Here is a 24003-nt window from a genome sequence, read left to right as displayed (position 1 = left end):
AATAGTCTACTGGATGGCAATAACATAGTTTTTTTTGTTGTTGTTGTTCTGGTCACTGAAAGGAACATCATCTCACTAATATTAAATGTGGCATATGTTATGCTATAAATATACAGAATAGGTACATAATTGCCTTTTGATCACCATTAAGTGCTTTCTAAAATTAAAAACATATTTTTGGAGAAAATCTATTTTAAAAAACTCATTTAAGGCTGGGAATATGGCCTAGTGGCAAGAGTGCTTGACTCCTACACATGAAGCTCTCGGTTCGATTCCCCAGCACCACATATATGGAAAACGGCCAGAAGGGGCGCTGTGGCTCAGGTGGCAGAGTGCTAGCCTTGAGCAGGAAGAAGCCAGGGACAGTGCTCAGGCCCTGAGTTCAAGGCCCAGGACTGGCCAAAAAAAAAACAAAAACAAAAAAAACTCATTTAAGAGAATACTTTTCCTCACTTAAAGGTATATTTACATGTAGACTATGAGTTTCCAGTACCACAAAAATTAGTAATAAGTGATGAAATACTTTAAATGTGATTATAATCCTAAATGCTTAACAAGTGAACACAGATATTTAAAATGCAGATTTTATTGTAAAACAAGATAAAAATGAACAATCTGCATGAAATAAGGACAATAGAAATTAAGATGCGGAACTCACAGTTTCTTACTAGTAAAGAATCATTAAACTTTGACAGCACATTTTTGCAGTTCACCTATCCAAATGAGTCAGAATAATCTTGCCCACTGTGCCAGCTCATGCCACTGAATACAATGTTCTGCTTTGGGATGTTATAAGCTGTAACACACAATATCTGCCACTCTCATGCTGGCAACAAGCCATTTGACATAAATTAAGGAAAAGGCTTCAATTTACATTAGTTAAGTGACAATAAAGTATTAAGACACAAATTAGTTTCAAGACATTTCTTAAAATGTGTTATACTTCAGAAAATAGTTCACTAAAAAGGATAAATTAAAATGTTTAAATTTTCTTTATGTACAAATGAGAGACAGTACAAAGTAGCATTTCAACATAGCACTGAAATTTAAATAATACCTGCAAAAAATCATCATTCAAATTCTATTAAAGAAAGTAAACTAATAATGTAAAAAATTCAATTATGTGAACAATACCTACACCTTTATAAACTGGGCTTTACATAAAATGCACTATCTTAAGATATCACAGCATTTTCTAAAATCAGAATGTCATGTCAAGTAAGCAAATAACAGCTCACAAATTAAAATACTGAAAAAGTTTACTCTTCCCTAATTATATTATTTGGAATAGAATATACACTAAAATAAAATAAGTCAATATTATTTAAAACTATTAAGAATAGCTACAAGACTGGGCATGTGGCTTAGTGGTAGAGTGCTTGCCTACCACGCATGAAGCTATGGGTTCAATTTCTCAGTACCACATAAACAGAAAAAGCCAGAAGTGGCACTATGGCTCAAGTGATAGAGTGCTAGTCTTGAGCAAAAGAAGCTCAGGGACAGAGCCCAGGCCCTGAGTTTAAATCCCAGGACTGGCATTAAAAAAAAAAAAAAGAAGAAGAAGAATAGCTAGTAATATAAATATTATTGCCCAAGCCAGGTGTCAGTGGCTCATGCCTGTAATCCTAGCCACTCAGGAGGCTAACTTCTGAGGATCCCAGTTAAAACCCAGCCCAGGCAGGAAAGTCCATGAGACTCTTCTCTCCAATTAACCACCATAAAACTGGAAGTGGAGCTGTGGCTCAAGTGGTAGAACACTAGCCTTGAACTGAAGAACACATGAAAAGCACCCAGGCCCAGAGTTCAAGCCCAATGATGAACAACAACAGAAATATTGCTCAAACTAGAGTCTCATGGACTTTCCTGCCTGGGCTGGGACTGAAGAACACAGGAAAAGCACCCAGGCCCAGAGTTCAAGCCCAATGATGAACAACAACAGAAATATTGCTCAAACTACAAAGTGCATTGAAGGGTTTAATTCATTAGCCAGACATAAACAATCATAATATTCAGTGTACATGCATGAAAATGGAACTAGGAAAATTAAGAGGAATGGGGAATGGGTTGAGAAAAATGCAGGAGAACAATGAAAGAGGAGACAATGATCAAGACAGACTGTACTCCCAAATTGGCATGTTGAATTGAAACTCTCTCTCTCTCTCTCTCTCTCTCTCTCTCTCTCTCTCTCTCTCTCTCTCTCTCTCGGTAAAAACTGACGAAAGAAATAACCATAGCTAGAAGGTACAGCACACCTCTCTCAGGAAGCCAGGAGAAAAATACCAGAAAAATAACATGCTATAAAAACTTAAAGCTGGGCACTGGTGAACCATGCCTATAATCAGCTACTTAGGGGGCTGAAATCTGAGGATAGTGTTTAGAAGTCACCCTTAATGTGCAAAAAGCCAGGAGTGTGGCTTACATAGTATAGTACCAGCCTTGAGTGAAAAAGCCAAGTGTGTAAGGCTCTGAGTTCAAGCCTCAGTATAAGTATGTACATACTTAAATGTACATATGTACACACACACACACACACACATATACACACACACACACCCCCATAAATAAACTCTTAATACTCTCAGTGGTTAAGACCAAACTTTAGGCTCTTCTGAATCCTCTGATCAAGTAGGCCTCAACTTTTAGGCATCTCTGTTAACAAGAATCATACTAAGTCCGTTTAGAGAGAATCATCTTCAGGACCTACCAACAGAAAGAATTTTTTCCAGTGTATTTAACCAGGATGCTCTCCTTCTCTGAAATTGTTCTCATTCACTGAGCTCCCTGTCCCTTACTATAATCTCACTTATGCTTGCTCTTTTTGGAATTGAGCCTCTTCTATACTTAGGTTTCTCTTTTCCTATTGCGACAATTTCTGACCAAACTACTCTAACTACCATCCAGTTGGCTTTAACAGCTACAGTTTGAATCTAAAAACGTTCCGTGATGGCTCATGTGTTAAGAGCTTGGTTGCCAAAGGATGGGCTTTTTGTTTTGTTTTGGGGTTTTTTTCAGTCCTGGGGCTTGAACTCATGGCCTGAGCACTGTCCCTGGCTTCCTTTTTGTTCAAGAACAGCACTCTACCACTTGAGCCATAGCATCCACTTCTAGCTTTTTCGGTTTATGTGGTGCTGAAGTATCGAACCCAGGGCTTCATGCATGCTAGACAAGTACTCTACCGCTAAGCTACATTCCCAGCCCCAGGATGGGCTTTTTAGAGGTGACTGGATCATGAGAGCTCTAATTTATTGATAACTAAACAGCCTATTAAGGGATGGGGCCTAATTGAAGGAAGTCGGTCACTGGGGTCATGCCTTTGAGGGGGTCTATGTTGTCTCTAGACTCTCTTTCATTCACTCTGCTTCCCTGAAGCCCTGAGGTAAGCATGTGTCCCAGACATTGTTCTTTCCTTCACTTTAGGCCCAAAGCAATGGAGGCAACCAATCATGAAACCATGAGCCACAATAAACCTTTCTTCCTTTAAGTTGGTTTTCTCAGATATTCAGTCACAGTGAGTGACAAAAAAACACAACAAAAAACCCTAACACAAACAAACTTAAGATAACTGACATTTGGAGAAAAGTCTACACTATGATAGTAGAATAGCAAGATAAACAATTTTTTCAAGCATACTTATCAAAGCATACTTTATTGTGGTCCACCAAAAAGACTCAATACATTCATAAAAAATTGAAACAAGAGCCAGACAGACTGATACAAGCCTATAATCCCAGTTACTGAGTGGCAGAAATTGGTAGGATTGTGGTTGTGGGGCAGCCCAGGCCAAAAGTGAGAGTCCCTACATACACACATACACACATACACACACACACACACACACACACACACACACACACACAGAGGATAGGGACAGAGGTATGGCTCAAGTAGAACATATGCCTGGCAAATGCAAAGGTACTGAGTTCAAACACCAATAGCAACAAAAGAAGAAAATAACTGAAATAATAAAAAGTATGTTGTGGTACTACAATAGAAATCAGTAAGAGAAAGACATCTAGATACCCTCGGAATAATTCTAAATAATCAATTCAAAACAGTTAAAATGAAAATCTTAAAATAGTTCTGAAAAAATTGAAGCACAATATATTGAAAATATTTAACCCAAAATATTAAATATATTAAAATACAATACATTAACACAATACACTAAAACATATTTATGGGGGGGAAGGGGGGAATGAGGAAGGAGGTAACAAACAGTACAAGAAATGTATCCAATGCCTAACATATGAAACTGTAACCGCTCTGTATATCAGTTTGACAATAAAAAAAAACAAAAACATATTTATGAAAGCTACATTCGTTCTTCAAAGAAAACCTATAGTACTAAGTGCACATACTAAAACTGGAGGTAGGGCTCTCATTAGTATACAGTCTTCTGGGAGAGAGAGGTTTAAAACCAAAGCAAGAAGAAGAAAGTGGTAGAGAGAGAATACCAATGAATTGAAAACATAAAATCAATATTAAAAACATGAAATAAAAATTAAACTTCTTTCCAAACTGATCAAGATGCTAAAAAAGGAATAACTTATGAACAGAGAAAAGGAAGATGTCAAGAGATTTTAACTGTACTTAAAAAGATTTAACAGGGAGCTGGGAATGTGGCTTAGAGGTAGAGTGCTTGCCTTGCATGCATAAAGGCCTGGGTTTAATTCCTCAGCATTAATAAACAAAAAAAAGGCAGAAGAGGTGTTGTGGCTCAAGAGGTAGAGTGTTAGCCTTGAGCAAAAATAAGCCAGGGACAGTGCTCAGGCCCTGAATCCCAAGCCCCAGAACTGGCACAAAAAAAAAAAAAAAAGATTTAACAGGGGCTAGGAATGTGGTTTATTGGTAGAGTGCTTGTCTAGAATGCATGAAGCCCTGGGTTCAAATCCTCAGTACCATATAAACAGAAAAAGCAGGAAGTGGTGCTATGGCTCAAGTGGTAAGAGTGCTAGCCTTGAACAAAAGAAGCTCAGGGACAGTGCCTAGGCCCTGAGTTCAAGCCCTAGGACAGGCAAAAAAGAAAAAAGAAAAAGCTTCTAAGAGAAATTTTGGAGAGAGAGGGGGGGGGGAGAGAGAGAGAGAGAGAGAGAGAGAGAGAGAGAGGGGAGAGAGGGAGAGAGAGAGAGAGATTTAACAAAAAGAATATTGTAATAGTCTTACCCAAGAGGAATATATTCCAAGACCCGCACTGAGAGTACTGAACTATACACATACCATGTTTATTCCTATATACATTTACCTAGGATAAATTTAAAAATTAGGTACATTAAATCTTCAACACCAACAAAACAAAAGAAATGTAGAAATATTAAGAGAATAGCAACAAGAGCCAAGCAGTGAGCTGCGTGCTGGTGGCTCATGCCTATTCTACTAGCTACTCAAGAGGCTGAGATATGAGGATTGTGCTCTGAAGCCAGCTGGGGCAGAAAAGTCTGTGAGGCTCTTGTCTCCAGTAAATTACTCAGAAAAATCTAGAAGTGGCACCATGGTTCAAGTGATAGACTGCTAGTCTTGAGGAAAAGAAGCTTACAGACAGCTCCCAGGTGCTGAGTTAAAGCCCCAGGACCAGCCAAAGAAAAAGAGCCAAGCACTGGTGGATCATGCCTGTAATCCTAGCTACTCAGGAGTCTGAGGTTGAGAAGCTGTTAGTTTGAGGCCAGATTGAGCAAAACCATCTCCAATTAAGCTTTCAAGCTGTAGCAAAATTATCAGCACGAAGACATTATCTCAAAATACTACAAAAATCATTTTGTGCTTTTCAAAAAAACATTCTTAGTCTCTATAACTGTCTAGATGTTATCCTTTCTGTTCTGAATCTTTAACACATTATATCAAATAAAACTTGTATCTCCTTCCTTTCCTCACTTCTCTTTTGTTCTTCAATTTTAAAGGAATGGTAGAAAGCAAAAGCAATAAGACCAGTTCAGAGAAGTTATAAGAAAGTCTCTAGTTAGTCTTCTAATGAGAAGGAAAATGGGTAAAAAAGCAAAAAAGGTATGTTCAGAGGGTTGAAATTCAGCCACAAACACTACATCATATGAGACTTAATACTCTTATTTTTTTCTCCAACACAGCTAGCTCATCTCCAAATGTCAAATGCAATGTAATAATAAAATTAAACTTTTAAAAAATTAAATTAGGGCTGGGAATATGGCCTAGTGGTAGAGTACTTGCCTCACATACATGAAGCCCTGGGTTCGATTCCTCAGTACCACATATATAGGAAATGGCCAGATGTGGCGCTGTGGCTCAAGTGGCAGAGTGCTAGCCTTGAGCAAAAAGAAAGCCAGAGACAGTGGTCTCAGGCCCTGAGTCCAAGCCCCAGAACTGGCCAAAAATAAAAAATTAAATTACCAAGTAAACGCTAATGAGAGACTTTACTGATCAGAAACTGCCACTACCTTTTTTTTGCCAGTCCTTGGGCTTGAACCAGGGCCTGGGCTGGGCTCTGTCCCCCAAACCCCTCTGTACTCAAGGCTAGTGCTCTAACACTTGAGCCACATCACCACTTCTGGATTTTTCTGTTTATGTGGTAGTGAGGAATGGAACACTCTACCACTAAGCCACATTCCCAGGCAAGAAAGTTCCACTAACTTTAAATTGTTATTTTCTAGTTTAATCAATCAAATATTTCTCTTGCCTTCATTCAACACATTATGAAAAGTTTTCTCCTCATGCACCCTGGATGTACTGACTGCAATCTGATGCTGCTCCATTCATAAGTTCATGTAAAGAGGTTTCATTAGTATAACTCTTTAAGGAAATTTAGCCACCTAAATGGCTAAAATGAAAGAGATGATGTAAAATACATCATTTGGAAGAAACAAATACATACACTGCTATGGGAGTGTAAGTTCGCAATCATTTTGAAAAGCTTTTGGGTAATGTATACTATAAGTACTTATCTACACAACCTATTTGTAGTGAAATTACTACAAATTACTACTAATGGGTATATGGTAGTCTATTAATAAACTATGCCAAAATAATTACAAAATGTTCATAGCACCATACTGGTAATATATTATAATATATTAAAAAATGCTCATGACAGACACACTGGTACAGGGCAAAGGGGAAAAAAAGGGTTGCAATAAGATACTGCATGAGAAAGAGATACTGCTTCACTTCTTGTATAAATCTGAGAAATACATTATTGAGCCAGGTGCCAATGGCTCACGCCTGTATTCTTAGCTACTCAGAAGGATGAGATCTGAGGATCTCAGTTCAAAGCCAGTCCAGGCAGGAAAGCCTGTGAGACTCTTCTCTCCAATTAACCATTAGAAAATGGGAAGTGGTACTATGTCTCAAGTGGTAGACTGCTAGCCTTGAGCTGAAGAGCTGCAGAACAGCACCCAGACCCAGTGCTCAAGCCCCATGAACAACAAAGAAAAAAGAAAGAGCAAAAGAAAGAAATGCAATATTGAGCTAAAGCCAGACACAAAGGCTTGTTTAGTCCATGATTTTTTTAACATAATGTCAATAGTAAGTAAAACTGATTAATAATGTTAACTGAAATGAAGGTTACAATTGGAGGATTACCTACAAAGCTAGGTTTCTAGGACACATGTACTGTAATGTTCTTTTTGACATCAGTACTATCATACACACAGTAAGCATACTTAGTGAAAATTCAATGAGTTATAAAATGATCCAGTTATGTTTCTGTATGTCTATTAAACAGAAAATCAACTATAGGCTAGGGATGTAGCTAGAATGTGGTAAAGTGCTTGCCTAGCATGCATGAAGCCCTGGGTTCCATTCCACACTACCACATAAACAGAAAGAGCCCTGAGTGGTGCTGTGGCTCAAGTGGTAGAGTGCTAGCCTTGAGCAAAAGAAGCTCAGGCACAGTGGCCAGGCCCTGAGTTCAAGCCCCAGGACTGGCAAAATAAAAATAAATAAATAAATAAATAAATAAATAAAATTAACACACTACAAATGTTGCCATCTTGATGACACTGAAGACAGATTATGTACATCTATTCATTTTGTGATTAGGCATCATCTCTTCAAATGAGATAGCTTAAACTACTACTTCACACAGAGAAGTCAGCTTCGTTTTAATTAATTTCTTAGTACACTATCACATAGGATATTCTAGGCAATGATTATATAATGTCACTTAAGCTCTATTCCAAGTCACAAAACAAAACTGTGTGAAGCCGGAGCTTACCTTACACTTAGATTAAGACTTCTCTGGGCTAGATGAAAATCTCCCTGAAACGTCTTGTTTGGCCCTTGAAACGCTGGAAGGAGCTTTCAAAAAAGCCTATCCCGGTGCAGAGCTGAAAGTTGCTCCCACCTGTGGAAGCACTGGGCTATCTCGTGTTTATTCCCCCCCGCCCCCCCCCCCCCCCCATCCACACAGGCTTAAAGTACTTCTCAAACTACGCACGGTGTCACCTTCCCGGCGGAGGAGCGCGGCCCGGGGACACGGGAACAGCCCGGGCACCGCGGTGTCTTTCTCCAGGTTGGCTTCGCGTTTCCATTTAGGACCCGGAGAACCTTGAACACACCTGAACGTCTGTCCCGAGGGGCTCGGAGGTGAGCTGGGACCGAACACTCAAACTTGCTGGCGCTCAGGACTAACAAAACCCTAGCCTACGGGACGTCTGCCACCGCTAACAGCAAAGCATTTGTCACCTGCGGCACCGCGACGCTGGCCTCGGCAGTGTCCCCTGACTCCTGGCCGCGGGGCGCTAGACTCAGCCCCTCGCCTCCGACCGGGGGCTCTCCAAAGAGGCTGCAGGCCGGAAGTTTCAAACCTCTTTCATACCTGGCCCAACCCGCTTACCTGCGAGGAGGAGGTGCGCCCGGAGGCGCCAGGAGAACCAACTCGGGACGCTCGCCCCGTTTTCCCGGCCTGAGGCGTCGCCACCTCGTCAGCCAATGGACGCTCGCCGAGGTTAGGCCCCAGTGCGGCGTTCCCCAAGAAGACCCGGCCTGGTGGGGCGGGGCTCCAGTGAGATTGACAGGCAGAGCTCGCCATACGCAGCGTGCGCGAGCCCACAGGCTGGCGGAGGTGGCCCGCACTGTGCATGCGCACTCCCTGCGTCGCCAGCTGCGGGGCGGGGCCTCAGGGCGCGGGAGTACTTGGAATTTCCTCCGAGAAGCTGGCAGAGCTGTGGTTGCGCTGGGCTCTGAGGAACCCGGTGCGCTCCAGAAGAGCTAACTGTTGTTGGGGTAAAGCCCTGCCTGGTTAGAGGAGAGCAAACGTGTGACTCAAAACGGGTCTTGCGGGCTCATTCTTCATGGGATGTGGCTGAGGTGTGGCTGCCTTTTTGCCGGGGGGGGCGGGGGGAGGGGGGGCGGCCTGACGTGAGAGACCGGTGTCGCGGGGTGGGGGCGCCAGCCAGAGGCCGCTGGGCAGGTGAGGGGGTGATTAGCTCTCCTGTGAGCGAAGGTGATGCCCCCATCCCGGCCCGAGTACGCTCCGGACTATACCAGAGCTGGTCACTTACGATCAGGAAAGAGACCTAGGTTTTCATATCTTGGATGTCGATTCTTAAAGACAAAATGTAGAGCCTGGGACTGGGAGTGTGGCCTAGCGGTAGAGTGCTTGCCTAGCATGCTGAAGCCCTGGTTTGATTCCTCGGCACCAAATACACCGAAAAGGCGAGGAGTGGCGCTGTGGCCCAAGTGGTAGAGTGCTAGCCTTGAGCCCAGAGAGTCTCAGGTACAGTGCCCAGGACCCCTGAGTTCAAGCCCCAGGACCAGAAGAAAAAAGAAAAAAACGTAGAACTCGGCCAGACCTGACCTCCCTACTTGAAAGCCTTACAGAATTAAAAATGAGTAAATAATAAGTAAGCAAATAAATAGATATAAAATACCTAATTATCTACCTCCCTAATAAAACAAATACAAAGTCAGAGAAGCCCAGTGCCAGTGGCTCAGGCTTGTAACCCTAGCTACTCAGGAGGCTGATATGTAAGGATCACAGGAGGGGGCCAGCCATTTTCCAGCTGGAGACTTTTATCTCCAATTAATCACTAGAAAGCCGGAAGTGAAGCTGTGGCTCCAAGTGGTAGAGCTGCTACCCTTGAATGAAAGAACTTAGAGAGAGCCCACCAGGCCCTGCCTGAATTCAAGCCCCAGGACTGACCCAAAAGAAACCAGAGATATCTTCGATTGTACAAAGAAAACAAAGTGGAATTTTATCAGAACTGGTAAAATAGAAATTCAAATGTGGTTGTCTTGTTCCACAGATTATTGCTTTTATATTATTATTACCATAATTATATTATAGGTGAAGGGTCTCTAATGTTCTGATAGAGGTTTCAAACACCTGAACTGCAGTGATTCTCCTGCCAAAGTTTCTTCTGAAGTAGCACTTAACACCTTGTCTGGCTCTATAGTGCTTTAGTCTGTCAGATACCAAGTGTTGGCTGAACACATACTACCTTCCAAGTACTCTTCTGACTACTGATATTAAATAATAAATGTTTTTTACACATCCCTAGAGAATAAGCATAAAAATGCTGATGGCTACCCAAGTTAGTATTTAATGGACAATGAATTAATAAGTAAAAAATGAATGGAAGAAAAAGAGATAGGAAAAACTTATACGTAAATTAGTTGTAACAAAACTAGTTTATAATATTTACAACCTTATGATTATTTGTGGGTTAATGAGAGGACTATTGTCCACTTAAAGGGTTTGTTACAATGCAGCCTTATGTCATTCAGTGTTGAATCGAATATTTATGGACAATATGCAGATATGAGATGAGCCAGATCTGTAATTCGCCCAGTATTTGGAAGACTGAGGCAGAAGGTTCATAAATTCTAAGCCAGCCTGGGTTACATAACAAGATCTCTCAAAAACTATAAATATTGCCAGGCACTAATGGCTCACTTTTATAATCCTAGTCACCAAAAAAGCTGGTAGTAGAGCAGTGGCTCAAGTAATAGAACATTAGACTTGAGTAAAAAAGCCTAAGACTCTCTAGACACTAGGTTGAAAATGAACTATACAACTTATGGGCGAAGATGGGGAAAAACTGGGAGAGAGTGAGGGAAGAAGCAACAGTGTACAAAAAGAAATGTACTGTTTACCTGTCTTATGTAACTGTAACCTCTCTGTATATCACATTTATGATAGTAAAAAAAAATTAGGCTCAAGACCATCTCACAACACCAAAAAATTATATATAGGTATATGAACACATTATATAGGTATACATAAGCATTTAAAAACTACAATATCATACATATATAATACACATATATAATTATATATGTATTATATGTACTACAAGTTGACAAATTATACACATATTATAGAATTATGTTTATGTGTATGCAACTGTGGAAGTTTATATAACAGCTTTTTTTATCATGTGACAATACAGTCATATGTAAACATATGTCATATAGTTTGTCAGAATACACACACCAAATACAAAAGGGCCACTACAGTCTTAAAAAAGGGCTTTTAAAAATGCTTGAGTTTGGTGGGCTGGGAATATGGCCTAGTGGCAAAAAGTGCTTGCCTCATATACATGAAGCCCTGGGTTTGATTCCTCAGCACCGCATATATAGAAAAGGCAGAAGTGGTGCTGTGGCTCAAGTGGTGGAGTGCTAGCCTTGAGCAAAAAGAAGCCAGGGACAGTGCTCAGGCCCTGAGTCCAAGCCCCCAGGACTGGAAAAAAAAAAAAAAAAAAAAAAAAAAGCTTGAGTTTGCCTCAAAAAGTAGGTGAGAAATGGCTTCCTTGTTACCCCAGGGGGTCAAATACTAATGATGTAAGAGTTCACTTACCTGCCAAAATTCACTTTTATACTAGTTTTTCAGTGCTTTAATATTTGTAACTTAAATTTAAAAACTCACAAACACTACTGTAACGTCAGTGAAACTGAATTGTGTGATGAAGCTTTGTGCTTATAGTATTTATTACACTACTTAATTCAGTGAATATATAAAAGTAGCTTTTGATTTATTTTTATATTATTTTACATGTTTTCACCTGCAGTTGTATGTGTGAATTTACCTTGGTAATTAAGATATAATACTAAGGACCAATAAACTATCACCCAACAACAACAACAACAGAAAAAATGCTTGAGTTTGAGATGGGAATATGACCTAGTGGTAAAGTGCTCGCCTCATATACATGAAGCCCTGGGTTCGATCCCTCCCCACCACATATATAGAAAAAGCCAGAAGTGGTGCTGTGGCTCAAGTGGTAGAATGCTATCCTTGACCAAAAAGAAGCCAGGGATAGTGCTCTGGCCCTGAGTTCAAGCCCCAGGACTGGCAAAAAACAAAACAAAAATGCTTGAGTTTGGGGCTGGGAAGTGGCTTAGTGGTAGAGCGCTTGCCTAGCATGCATGAAGCCCTAGGTTCGATTCCTCAGTACCACATAAACAGAAAAAAACAGAACTAGTCCTGTGGCTCAAGTGGTAGAGTGCTAGTTTTGAGCAAAAGAAGTTCAGGAACAGTGTCCCAAGCCCTGAGTTCAAGTCCCAGGAATGGCAAAAAAAAAAAAAAATGCTCAGGTAGCCAGGTGCTGGTGGCTCACACCTGTAATCCTAACTACTCAGGAGGCTGAGATCTGAGGATCATGGTTCAAAGCCAGCCTAGGAAAAAAAAAAGTCCATGAGACTCTTATCTCCAATTGATCACTCAAAAACCAGAAGTAGTGCTGTGGATTAAAGTGTACAGCACTAGTCTTGAGCGAAAATGCTTACGACAGTGGCCAGGCCATGAGTTCAAACCCCAGGACTGACAAAAAAAAATGTGTAGGGTAGAATCAAATGATATGTGAAAGGGCAGAAAGTTGCTTTTCTTTCTTAGGAAATAAGAAAGCTGGAAAGTAATTACTAAGAAAATTTAAAACAAATATCTAGTGGTATATTATTTTCTGTGGGTAGAGATTCATTTCACCTCACTTTTTAAAGCCCACTGTCTTGAGGTTTTTTAGGGTACAGACCCCATGTTTTCTTTCTGTAATCTATTTTTTTCTACTTTTTTTCATAAGGAATTTGTTCAAACTATCCTATTTTCCTTCCAACTTATCTGAAAGTTTACTTTGTATTGCTAAATAATATTTCATTGTATAAATGTACTACAATTCTTCAGGAAGTTATGAAGGAGAGTCTTTCCCTGAAAGGTTCTTATTCATGTAACTTTGTAACTATGTTTTCCAAGGACTTTCAAAATTGCAGTTTGCTGGAGGGAGTCACAGGAGTTAGCAGGATACAAAAGAATACTAGCCTACTAACTATCTGCACTAATGAACTATTTTTCTCAAAATAAATACATGTATTTCTGTTTTTTTTATGAATTTATTCTTACTTCAATTTCCCCAGGTATATGTAAGGTTCGCTGGAAGGGAAACCTGCCACATGTTTCAGGCAGAAAAGAGTTTATTAGGTGGGAGAGCAAATTGCTGGCCCACTTGAGATTGAGGCACATGGATACAGTGGAAGGAAGAGAAAAAGAGAGAAAGAGGAGGAGACTTGTGTTGAGCCAGATTATATAGGGAAAGGCAGGAGGCAGAACCACAGCGAATCTATGGTCTCAGAGCCTGGGGATCTCTCATTGTCCAAGGGAGACATGACCAGGATGGTTCAGGAAATGATCTCAAGAGTCTGGGGTCCTTTGCTGACTGACAGTCAGGTGATTGATTGACAGGTGATTACTGGTTTCAGCTAGGTGAAGAGGAAGGGGACCAGGCTGTGCTCCCAGGCTGACCTTACAGTTTACACTTGGTCCACTAAGGCACATTCCAGGAATTTAAATCTTCTGCTTACTCTTCAGTAAACTTGTCTTTGTAGATTCTTTTTCTGCTATTTTGATAGGCCAAAGATAAACCCTGTATCTATTACATAGTTACTTCTGGGGCTGGGAATATGGCCTAGTGGTAAAGTGCTCGTCTCGTATACATGAAGCCCTGGGTTCGATTCCTTAGCACCACATATATAGAAAAAGCCAGAAGTGGCGCTATGGCTCAAATCGTCGAGTGCTAGCCTTGAGCAAAAAGAAGCCAGGGACAGTGCTCTGTCCCTGAGTTCAAGCCCCAGGAATGGCAACAAAAACAAAACAAAACAAAAAACCCCACATAGTTACTTCTATTTCACCCTCTAGTTCACCTCCACTCCTCCCTACTTAAAGCTTTTTTTCTTTATTTCTGTTTTCTCTTTCTTCCTTTTCTCTCCTTCTTTCTTTCTTTCTTTCTCTCTCTCTCTCTCTTTCATTTATTCGTTCATTCGTTCATTCATTTGTGGTGGTACTGGGGGGTTGAACTTGGGGCTCTTGCACTTATTAGTCAAGTACTCTACCACTTTAGCCATGCCTCCCACCCCCACTCACTGTTTTGCCTCTGCTACCAAATCTGTTTTGCTTTCTGTATTGATGGATTGATTTATCTATTTGGATATTTCATACTAATGGAATCATACAATAGGCCATGTTTTAAGACTGGATGGAATAAATTTTTATACTAGTAAATAAAGTTTTTTTTGACATTTTAGTAGGAAAAAAACAAGAATGTGAATGGGAGTAGAGGAAGATATGATGACTTAGATGTAAATGAAGGAGTATAGCTTATATTTATTAGACAGATGTTTAATGAAAGGAAAATAGTTAATGAATGAGATCAGTGTTCAATAAAATGGAGGTGGGAATATATGAAGAAATTTGAAATTATAAAATTTTTATATTAGTAGTAAGTAAACTCATTAGCAAATGAATTGATTTGCTTGATAATAACTTGAAGTTTTTTTAATAATTACATCATAATGATTTTCACTAGTAGGGCTTAGATCTACTTTAGGCAGGAGTAAGATAAGTGGGTTTCAGCAGAATTGTGAACTTTTTTAAAAAAATAGAGGGAGATAAGAGCAGGTGGTTTAAGGAACTTTATGAGATTGATGATAATGGATTTTTTAAGTCTATTGTCATATTAAGGAAGAAAAGGAGTAGAATAGATACTGAGAAATATTGGGATACATTTATTCAAAATGATAAGCCTAGAGAACTGTAACAGATTCTGAAGTTCGAAGGATAAGAGGTGATATTTATAATGAACATTCTGTAGATGCTGCTGCTATGCTGATGAAAGATCCATATATAAAATGAAATAACAAGTGAGGTTAAGCTGGTCAGGTCATATATCTCTTTTGTTTTTTATTTATTTATTTATTTATTTATTTATTTATTTGGTGGTGGTGGTGGTACTGAGGATTGAATCCAAGAATTTACCCTTTCTGTGCAAACATTATCCTACTTAATCCATGCTTCCAACTACTCCTTTATTTATATATATTACATAAATATTTACATAAATACATACACATAAATATGGGAAGATTTCCTAGTAGTATCTCTTGAGAATTGGATGTTTGTTAAGCTTGGACACAAACCCACTGTGTGTGCAACATTTACTTGGACCATTTGCATTCTCCCAGTGGAACGTGGAGGGAAGGAAGAGAAATGACACTCTCAAGCCCAAAGTGCCTATTGTATTACGAGTAAAAAAAAAAAAATCCCTTTATCTCTAGCCCAGTAATTTCCTATCTTTTGCCAAATGTCACCATAAAATTTCAGTTAGAAAAAAGAGACAAGGGCTGGGAATGTGGCAAGAGTGGAAGAGTGCTTGCCTAGCATGCATGGAGCCCTGGATTTGATTCCTCAGAACCACATAAACAAAAGAAGCAGGAAATGGCACTGTGTCTCAAGTGGTAGAGTGCTAGCCTTGGGCATAAGACACTGTGTACTTTTAGACTTGCTTATGTTGCTGGGATCACTAAGTGTGCTCTATTGCATCTGTTTCCATCCATTGATATGGTATCTCTAGCACCTTTCTGCCCTGTCTGGTCTGGTGCCCTGAACTTCTCAAACCCAACTTCTCAAATAGCTTGGGATGACAAGTAGGTGCTTTTGCATCAAACTGTAGATTGAGAAGAGGGTTAATTTTATGCCTGAATTGGCCTTGACTTGAAATCCTCCTGTTCCCATTCTCTTTAGTAGCTAGGATTACAGATATGAACCACCATGCACTGCTCCTAAGAGAGAAGATTTTTAAGTAGTCTCACTGTAAACAGAAGAAATGAAGGCATGAGGAATCAGATTCTAAAAACATAGATGGTATAGGAAAGTTCTTACTTAAAACATGAACTGACTCTCTGTTCCCATTTTCCTCTGCATTGCTCTCAGTTCTACTTTCTTTCTATCATGTTTCTTTTGATGATTTACACCTTATCTTTTCCTGAAAGCCAGCTTTAAAGGAGGGAGGGAGGGAAGGAAAGAGTATGTGAGGTAATATGTGTGTTAATCACTGAGTTTAGCCATTTTATAGTGTATACATACTTGTGTCCTCTGAATGTTATATGTAATTAATTTGTAAAAATGTTTATTGAAAGGTTTCTTAAAGCAGGAATGGGTTTGGTAAGGTTCACCGGAAAGGAAACCCACCACATGGTTCAGGCAGAAAGGAGTTTATTGTGGGGAGAGCCAACTGCCCGTCCACACAAGATGGAAGCCCATGGAGATAGAGGGGAAGGAGGAAGGGAAAAAGAGGGAAAGGAGATAAAGAGAGAAAGAGGAAGAAAAGTGAAGAGTAAAAAGAGTAAGAGAGAGAAGAAAAGAGAAAGGAAGCAAGAGAGAGTAAGAGAGTAAAGGAAAGAGAGCAGGGGGCTTGTGTTGAGCTGGATCATATAGGGAAAGGCAGGATATATGGACAGGTGGATTGGATGTGACTTCAGAGAAAGGGGAGGTAACTGCCTCTAGGTGTGCCAGTTACCTAGGTAACACAGGTACTACGTGCAGACTTAAGCAAGGGGGATCTGAAGGGAGCCTACCTGGGGATGGACCTTACAGGTTTGAAACAACACTGGGGTGTAATCAAGTGGGGTACAGAATCTCTAGTAGAAGGTTATAGGCAAAGTGGTGCTATTCAGGGAAAATTATTTTAAGGCAGGAAAGTAGAGAACATTCAGATAAGGGATAGTAAATATAAAGAAATTTGCTGATATTGAACCACAAATATCAGCAGGAGAACTGGGAGAGAAGATTTCTGGCTTTGGGACAAACCTAAAGATGCACAGAACAAAGTGATTATAAGAGACTGACACTCAAGGTAAATAGGAATGTGAGATTTAAAATAAGAATCTTGAAAGATGGATTGTCATCTATGATCAGTTTGAGTTTCTAGTGAGTTATAAAATATGAAGTAGATAGAAAGGCAAAAATCATCAGTATATGCAAGAATTAAGCTATAGAAGTGAATGATAGGGGCTGGGAATATGGCCTATTGGCAAGAATGCTCACCTCATACATGAAGCCCTGGGTTCGATTCCTCAGCACCACATATATAGAAAATGGCCAGAAGTGGCACTGTGGCTCAAGTGGCAAAGTACTAGCCTTGAGCAAAAAGAAGCCAGGGATAATGCTCAGGCCCTGAGTCCAAGGACCAGGACTGGCAAAAAAACAAAACAACAGCAGCAGCAACAACAACAACAAAAAACATAGGAAACAGCAATCAAAAAGGAAGAACAATGTTTATTGGAGAGTACTATATATCAGAAAAATAACAGCTATAAAATGCTACTTAGTGATCAAGGCTCAGCAAGATAAGGATTTGAAAATATCTATAATAGAGGAAGAAATGAAGGTATGAGGAATCAGATTCTAAAAACATAGATGGTATAGCAAAGTCAGAATTAAAACATGAACTGACACTCTGCTCCCATTTTCCTCTGCATTCCTCTCAGTTCTACTTACTTTCTATCATGTTTCTTTTGATGATTTACACCTTATCTTTTCCTGAAAGCAGCTTAAAAGTTCTCCCTCCTCCCTCTCTTCCTTCCTTTCTCTCTCTTTCTTTCTCCCTCTCTCCTTCTCTCCTCAACACCCTCCCCCCCGCCCTGTCCTGGGCTTGAACTCAGTGTCTAGAGCTATCCCTGAAAACATTGATCAAGGCTAGTACTCTACCACTTGAGCCATAGCTCCACCCTCACCTTTTTTTGGTAGTAAATTTGAAATAAGAATATCATAGGCTTTCCTGCCCAGGCTGGCAATGAGCCTTGATCCTCAGATCTCAGGCTTCTGAGTAGCTAGGATAACTGGTGCCCAGATGAAGATCTTTTTTACTGTCAATATCTGAAAATGGTTTTGTTCTTTCTGTAGCCTGTCTTTACTGATACTTAGAAATGTATGTCCATTTTAATATTTTAAATATGATTTTAAGTATTAATCAATGCAATACAAAGTGCAATGTACAAACTTCATTCTGCTTATGCTTATTGTTATGGGGTTTGAGGAAGGAGATTCCACGTCCCTCCATGAGTCCATTTATTGGGGAAGCAAAAAGTGAACTCACTGGCCAGGGATGCAGCACAGACTTGGAACCTAACACTGTGACCCCGAGCAGTCCTCAAATTGGGGTTTATAAAGGGAAAAGCGTAGCACAGATGTAGGGGGTTGATGCAGGGGGTAGAGCAAGCAAGAAACAAGTTAATCAAGCATGGCACAGATATAGGGGGTTGACAGAGTAACAAGTTAAGCAAGCCATTTACAGAAGCAGAATTTTGGGGTCAGGTTGACCTAATATTTAACTTCAGTTTCAAGATGGAGTTAGCTCTACTTCCTCCAACATTTGCTACCTACAACACTTATGTAACTACATACCCTAAAAAATGAAGTTTGTTGTTTTTTTTCATTCATAGGGCTTGACCTCAGGGCCTGGGCACTTCCCTGAGCTCTTTTTGCTCAAGGCTAGCTCTCTATCACTTTGAGCCACAGCGCCACTTCTGGATTTCTGGTGGTTAATTGGAGATCAGAATCTCATGGACTTTTCTTCCCAGGCTGGCTTTGAACTGCAATTCTTAGATCTCAGCCTCCTGAATAGCTAGGATTTACAGGTGTGAGCCACCAGTGCCCAGCACAAACTCTTTAATAAAGCCTTTCAATCTCATTATGGCCTGCATTGTAGCCTCATATTTGGCTAACTTCTTAAATAAATAGAAATAATGTCAGGCTAATAATTCATATATCTCACTATTAAACATCAAACAAATATGAAGTTGTTAACATTTTTCAGTCTCCTTAGTCATTACTGAGTTGTCAATAATGTCAGTATTGCACCTAGCACTAGAATATACAAGAGAGGTAAATGATTAAATATTAGGAGAGGAAAGCAAGGAGCAGGGAGGAAGGGAGAGAGAGAATATGAGTATCTGTGAGTCTCAATAGTATCACAGGAGTTGAACAGGATGTTCAAGAGTAGGTCCTTTTACTGAATCAACCCTTGATCCAGCAAGGATCCTTGGAACCAATTATTCTGAATTCTGAAGTATAGTTGCACAATTGTGGCATCCCAGGACAGTATAAAAGTGGCTGATAAATTTTGATGTTTAGCATAGCAGCTACACTGCCTTTCTAACCGCCCCCCCCCCCCAGCTACAAGGAAGGAGACTTTGGGGACAGTGACTCCCATTAGAAGATGACAAAGTGTGCAGTAAGGATCTTGTCTTCTAACAGTCTGTGATTTGATCTACTTGGTGAGTCACAGAAGGCCCAGAATTGTCGGGATCTGATGGATCCCTATGTCGGGGGGGTTCCGGACCCCCTTCTCCCCCAATCTTCCGGGGGAGAATGTGTCGGGCCTCTGAGGACCCTTTCCCCTTTGTCTCCCGGGGAAATGCCTGAGCCATTACCAGACTGCTCTAAGCTGGAGTGGGATGCTGAAGTCCCCTTCATCGCCAGCCCCTACTGACGCAGAAAGAAGACTTCAGGGAAACGCTGCAATGGTGGGATGCAAGAGGGCGGGCCAGATAAATTTATTATGATGACAAAGGTGGAAGGGGAAGGACTTGGGGTGACTGACTGATTGGCTGACTGGACTGCCCCTCAAGTGGTGTCATGTAACTTCCTTTGTGGGCTGGACAACCCTATCATGGTGGCATGCACCTGTTCGCCTCCTGAGGGGTGGGGGGCTTCTTTTCCGGTTGAGGCTGAAAGGTGGGAGGGGCTCCCTCCCACACTGTCCCAGGGCTGGGGGAAGGGCAGGTCTCGCTCTTGGAGCCCTTCCTCCACCAAGGCCAAAACAGTCCCCAACACAGAATAGATGAAGCTGCTTCATAGGCAGCATCTGTTGAAACAATTTAAAGAGAAGAAACACTTTGTTTTCTTTTTTTACTGGATTAAAGCACTCAAGGAAATGTCAGATTTATGCCTAATCATGCAGCTATTAGAACAAAGACTAGAAACTACAGATGATAATAAGTATAGTCTTTGTAATAAGTTCATAAAAGTCATTAAACAAATAATAACTTTCAACAAGAAACACATTCTTCAGGGAGACATGCAAATCAATTTCCAGAGTTTTCATATAACTTATTCAAAATGTCCAGTTCTCAAAAAAAATATTACCAAGTACACAAAGAATTAGGAAATCATGGCCTATTCATGGGAGAAAAGAGAGACAGAAGCTATCCTTAAAGAAGCTAACATACTAGGTGAAATGAACTGGCTGAATGAATACGCTGAAGGATTTAAAGCAAATTGTAGATGAACAAATCTGTCCCAGCCATCCTAGGGGACCATGCAGAGATAGTCACAGACAGGAGAAGAAGGTTTACAAGGAGGTTTATCAGTGGGGCCATATCTCCCAAGGGAGAGGGAGCAATATGGCGTCTGCACCTTAATCCAGGTGGTAGTTTATATAACTCTGGGGTAGAGGGGAAGGAGGTAGGTCTGAGTGGTGAGTGGGAGTGGCCAATTTTAGCTTTATGACAGGGAGTTTAGGCATAGGTGGAGGGGGTGGGGGCTAGTGGAGGGGCTGAAGACCTGAGGTGGGGTAAATACTAACAGTAGATAAAGAACTATAACCAGTAAGCAGAACAATGCATAAGTAAATGGGGAATATAAATGAAAACACAGAAAATATCAAAAGAAACAAACAGAAATTATAGCTATGAAAAATATTAAGAACTGAAGTAGAAATATCACTAAGGATTCCAACAGAATATATGAGCAGGCAGAAAAATCAGGAAGCTCAAGAACAGGTGGTGAAATCACAGTCTGAATAACAGAAGAAAAAATAATGAAGAAAAATAAAGAGAGTCTAAAGGACCTATTGGATACTACCAAGTATATCAACTTATGTAGCACAGATTGTCAGTTCAGTCCAGAAGATACTTTGAAGATGGATGATGTATATGTGCACGCAGTGATGTTGTATACCTCATGTTTTATACCACTGTGGTGTAAGGGCTAACTTGAAACTTGAGTGACTAAATATAAGTTTTAGTGTTAAAATTATAACAGCTTCTAAACCCTGGTGATGACTCCATGATAGAGGGCTGCACCCCCACCTGTGAGACTAGTTTGTAGTTTTTTTTTTTTTTTTGGCCAGTCCTGGGCCTTGGACTCAGGGCCTGAGCACTGTCCCTGGCTTCTTCCCGCTCAAGGCTAGCACTCTGCCACTTGAGCCACAGCGCCGCTTCTGGCCGTTTTCTGTATATGTGGTGCTGGGGAATCGAACCTAGGGCCTCGTGTATCCGAGGCAGGCACTCTTGCCACTAGGCTATATCCCCAGCCCTAGTTTGTAGTTTGACATTTAAAAATATAGGGAGCCCTGTTCCCCTCTGTACCTAGGTAGCAACCATGGTAAAGGACATAAAAAATGATCATAATCATAGACTAGAGAAATAGCCATAATAGTAGTAGAAATGCCATGGTAACTGTGGATTGGTTTACATTTGATTGAGTACTGGATTGTTTTTAGCCTGTTCAAGCTTGCTTAGTGGCAATGAGAAAACATGGTAGCAATTGTTAAAATAAAGTTGGTACTAGGTCAGCTTGACCACAGAATTCTGCTTCTATAAACGGCTTTCTTAACCCATTTGTGACTTGCTCTACCCCCTGCATTAACCCCCTGCATCAGTGCTGTATGACCACCGGCTGTCATTTCCTGATACCAAGGCCAGTTCCTGTTATCAAAGCCAAAATAGATAACTAAAAGGGTGGACAGCCAATAGAAGTAGGGCAAGACTTGCTTGTTAAATGCCATCCAATCAAGTATCTGCCAAGTTGGAAATACCTTGCCCCTGTTGTAATCACAATAAAAACCCTGCCTATCTGAGGGTCAGTGACGGTTGAGAGTCCAGGCTGGAGCTTTCAATAAAGATTCTCATGCATTTGCATCAGAATCAGCTCCTTGGTGGTCTTTGGGGACCTGAAATCTTGGCATAACATGCCCTGAGTTCAAGCCCCCGGAATGGCAAGAAAAAAATTAATATTTGTGTAAATGCTTGAAGGAAGTATAGAAGAACAAAACCATGGGAACATTTAGGGGAAAAAATCCTAGGCATAGGGAAAAACACATAAAAATATGGGAGCATGTTTGCAGTACTTAAAAAAATGTTAAGAAAAGCAATGTGACAAGAGTAGTATAAATGAGAAGAGTATTGATGATTAGACTGGAGAACTAATCAGAAGCCAAATCGTATAGAACTTTGTGAGTTATGAGTAGGATTTTGGATTCTATTTTAAGAGTTACAGAAAGCCTACTATATGACTGAAAGATGCTTTGAAGGGATCCCACTGGCTGCTGAAACTACAGTATTTCATTGAATTTATAAGAAATGTGTCAGACACTAATGCCTAGACCACCAATGCCACATCAAGATCTGTCCACACCACCCAACACTTCCCTTAAATAGCTTGGTAACTTTGTCAAGGCATACAATCTCTTCACATCTTAAGTCTATTTACCTGTCAAATAAAGATTTTACTAAAGTTTCTTACAGCCCTGTCAAACTGATTATGTAGCCTTTATTATTATATTGTGTCTTTTACTTTGGCCAGTGATTCACAATCAGGAAAATTTGCCTTCCAGGGCACATTTAGTAATATAAGGAGACATTTCTGGTTGTTCCACCAGGAAGTGTGTTGCTCTGGCATCTATTATGTAGAAGCTAAGGATGTTGCTAAATATCCAAAATGCACAGGACAGCTACCCTTAACTAATAACAGTGCTTTTGTGGGGAAATCCTTAGAAAAAATTAGGGGAATGGAGGAAGAAAAAATCAATAGAAGAGGCTAGTCTGACTGAATTAAAATATGGGTATGTGTGAATTACTATAATGTATAATAAATATATGCTTTCAAAAACAGGAAAGTCACACATATTTACACATTCACATTTTATTAGCATTAAATTTAGTACTTTCCTGAATTTAGATCCTATAGGGTCCCTGACTCACCTTATTAGTTTGTTGATTATCAAAGCCAAGGATGTTACAACTGTTTACTCTGGATAAGTTTGCATCTTGATTATTATTATTATTATTATTATTATTATTATTATTGGCCAGGCTTGGGGCTTGGACTCAGGGCCTGAGCACTGTCCCTGTCTTCTCTTTGCTCAAGGCTAGCACTCTACCACTTCAGCCTCAGCACCACTTCCTGCTTTTTTTCTGCATATGTGGTGCTGAGGCATCGAACCCAGGGCTTCATGCATGCTAAGCAAGCATTCTACCACTACTCAGCCCTTGATGATTATTTTTTATGGGTAGAAAAGCTGAAATTGAAATGAGATAATAAAAATAATGGTGCCATCTTGGTGGCACAGGGGAGGCTGTGGTAGGAGGATTTGAAGTTTGAGGCCAGCCTAGGCCAGTACTTAGCAAAGCCATATTTCAAAACCAAACCAAATGAAAACAGAATACAGTGACATAGCCAGTGATTCAGAAAGAGCTTTCCTAAATTACACATATGTATATTCAAGTAATAATCCAAATAATGTGTATTCAGGGAAGTAGCTTAAAAGTCTATGTCAATTTCCCTACTGAGAATGGAGATATTATGAATGACTCAACAAAGATGCTTATCCAAATGCCTGACAAAGGTACACATTCACAGAATATATTACAGAATATATTACAGTTTTCTGGGTAGGCTGTATAAGGACTGAAGGTTGCAGATTGCTCTTTACTATCACACTACCTCCACTTCCGAAATAACCTTCTTTCTTCTTTTTTTTTTTAGTAGCA

At 40.3% G+C, this 24003-nt stretch overlaps 1 protein-coding gene across 2 annotated transcripts in view; it reads right to left on the bottom strand.

The window, feature by feature from the left end:
• Mipol1 (mirror-image polydactyly 1) overlaps positions 1-8939 on the bottom strand; it is a 250668-nt gene extending 241729 nt beyond the window's left edge. Inside the window, exon 1 of one of the 2 annotated variants that reach the window (XM_048362982.1) lies at positions 8801-8939. The gene's annotated coding sequence lies outside the window, so the exon portion shown is untranslated. Of the gene's footprint in view, positions 1-8179; positions 8231-8800 lie in introns of those variants that run through there. The other variant, XM_048362983.1, reaches the window with a different exon arrangement.
• Positions 8940-24003: the final 15064 nt, after the last annotated feature.

Source organism: Perognathus longimembris, chromosome 14 (assembly GCF_023159225.1).
Source record: "Perognathus longimembris pacificus isolate PPM17 chromosome 14, ASM2315922v1, whole genome shotgun sequence".
In the NCBI taxonomy this organism is placed as follows: Eukaryota; Metazoa; Chordata; class Mammalia; order Rodentia; family Heteromyidae; genus Perognathus; species Perognathus longimembris.
This window is presented reverse-complemented; position numbering and strand designations above follow the sequence as displayed.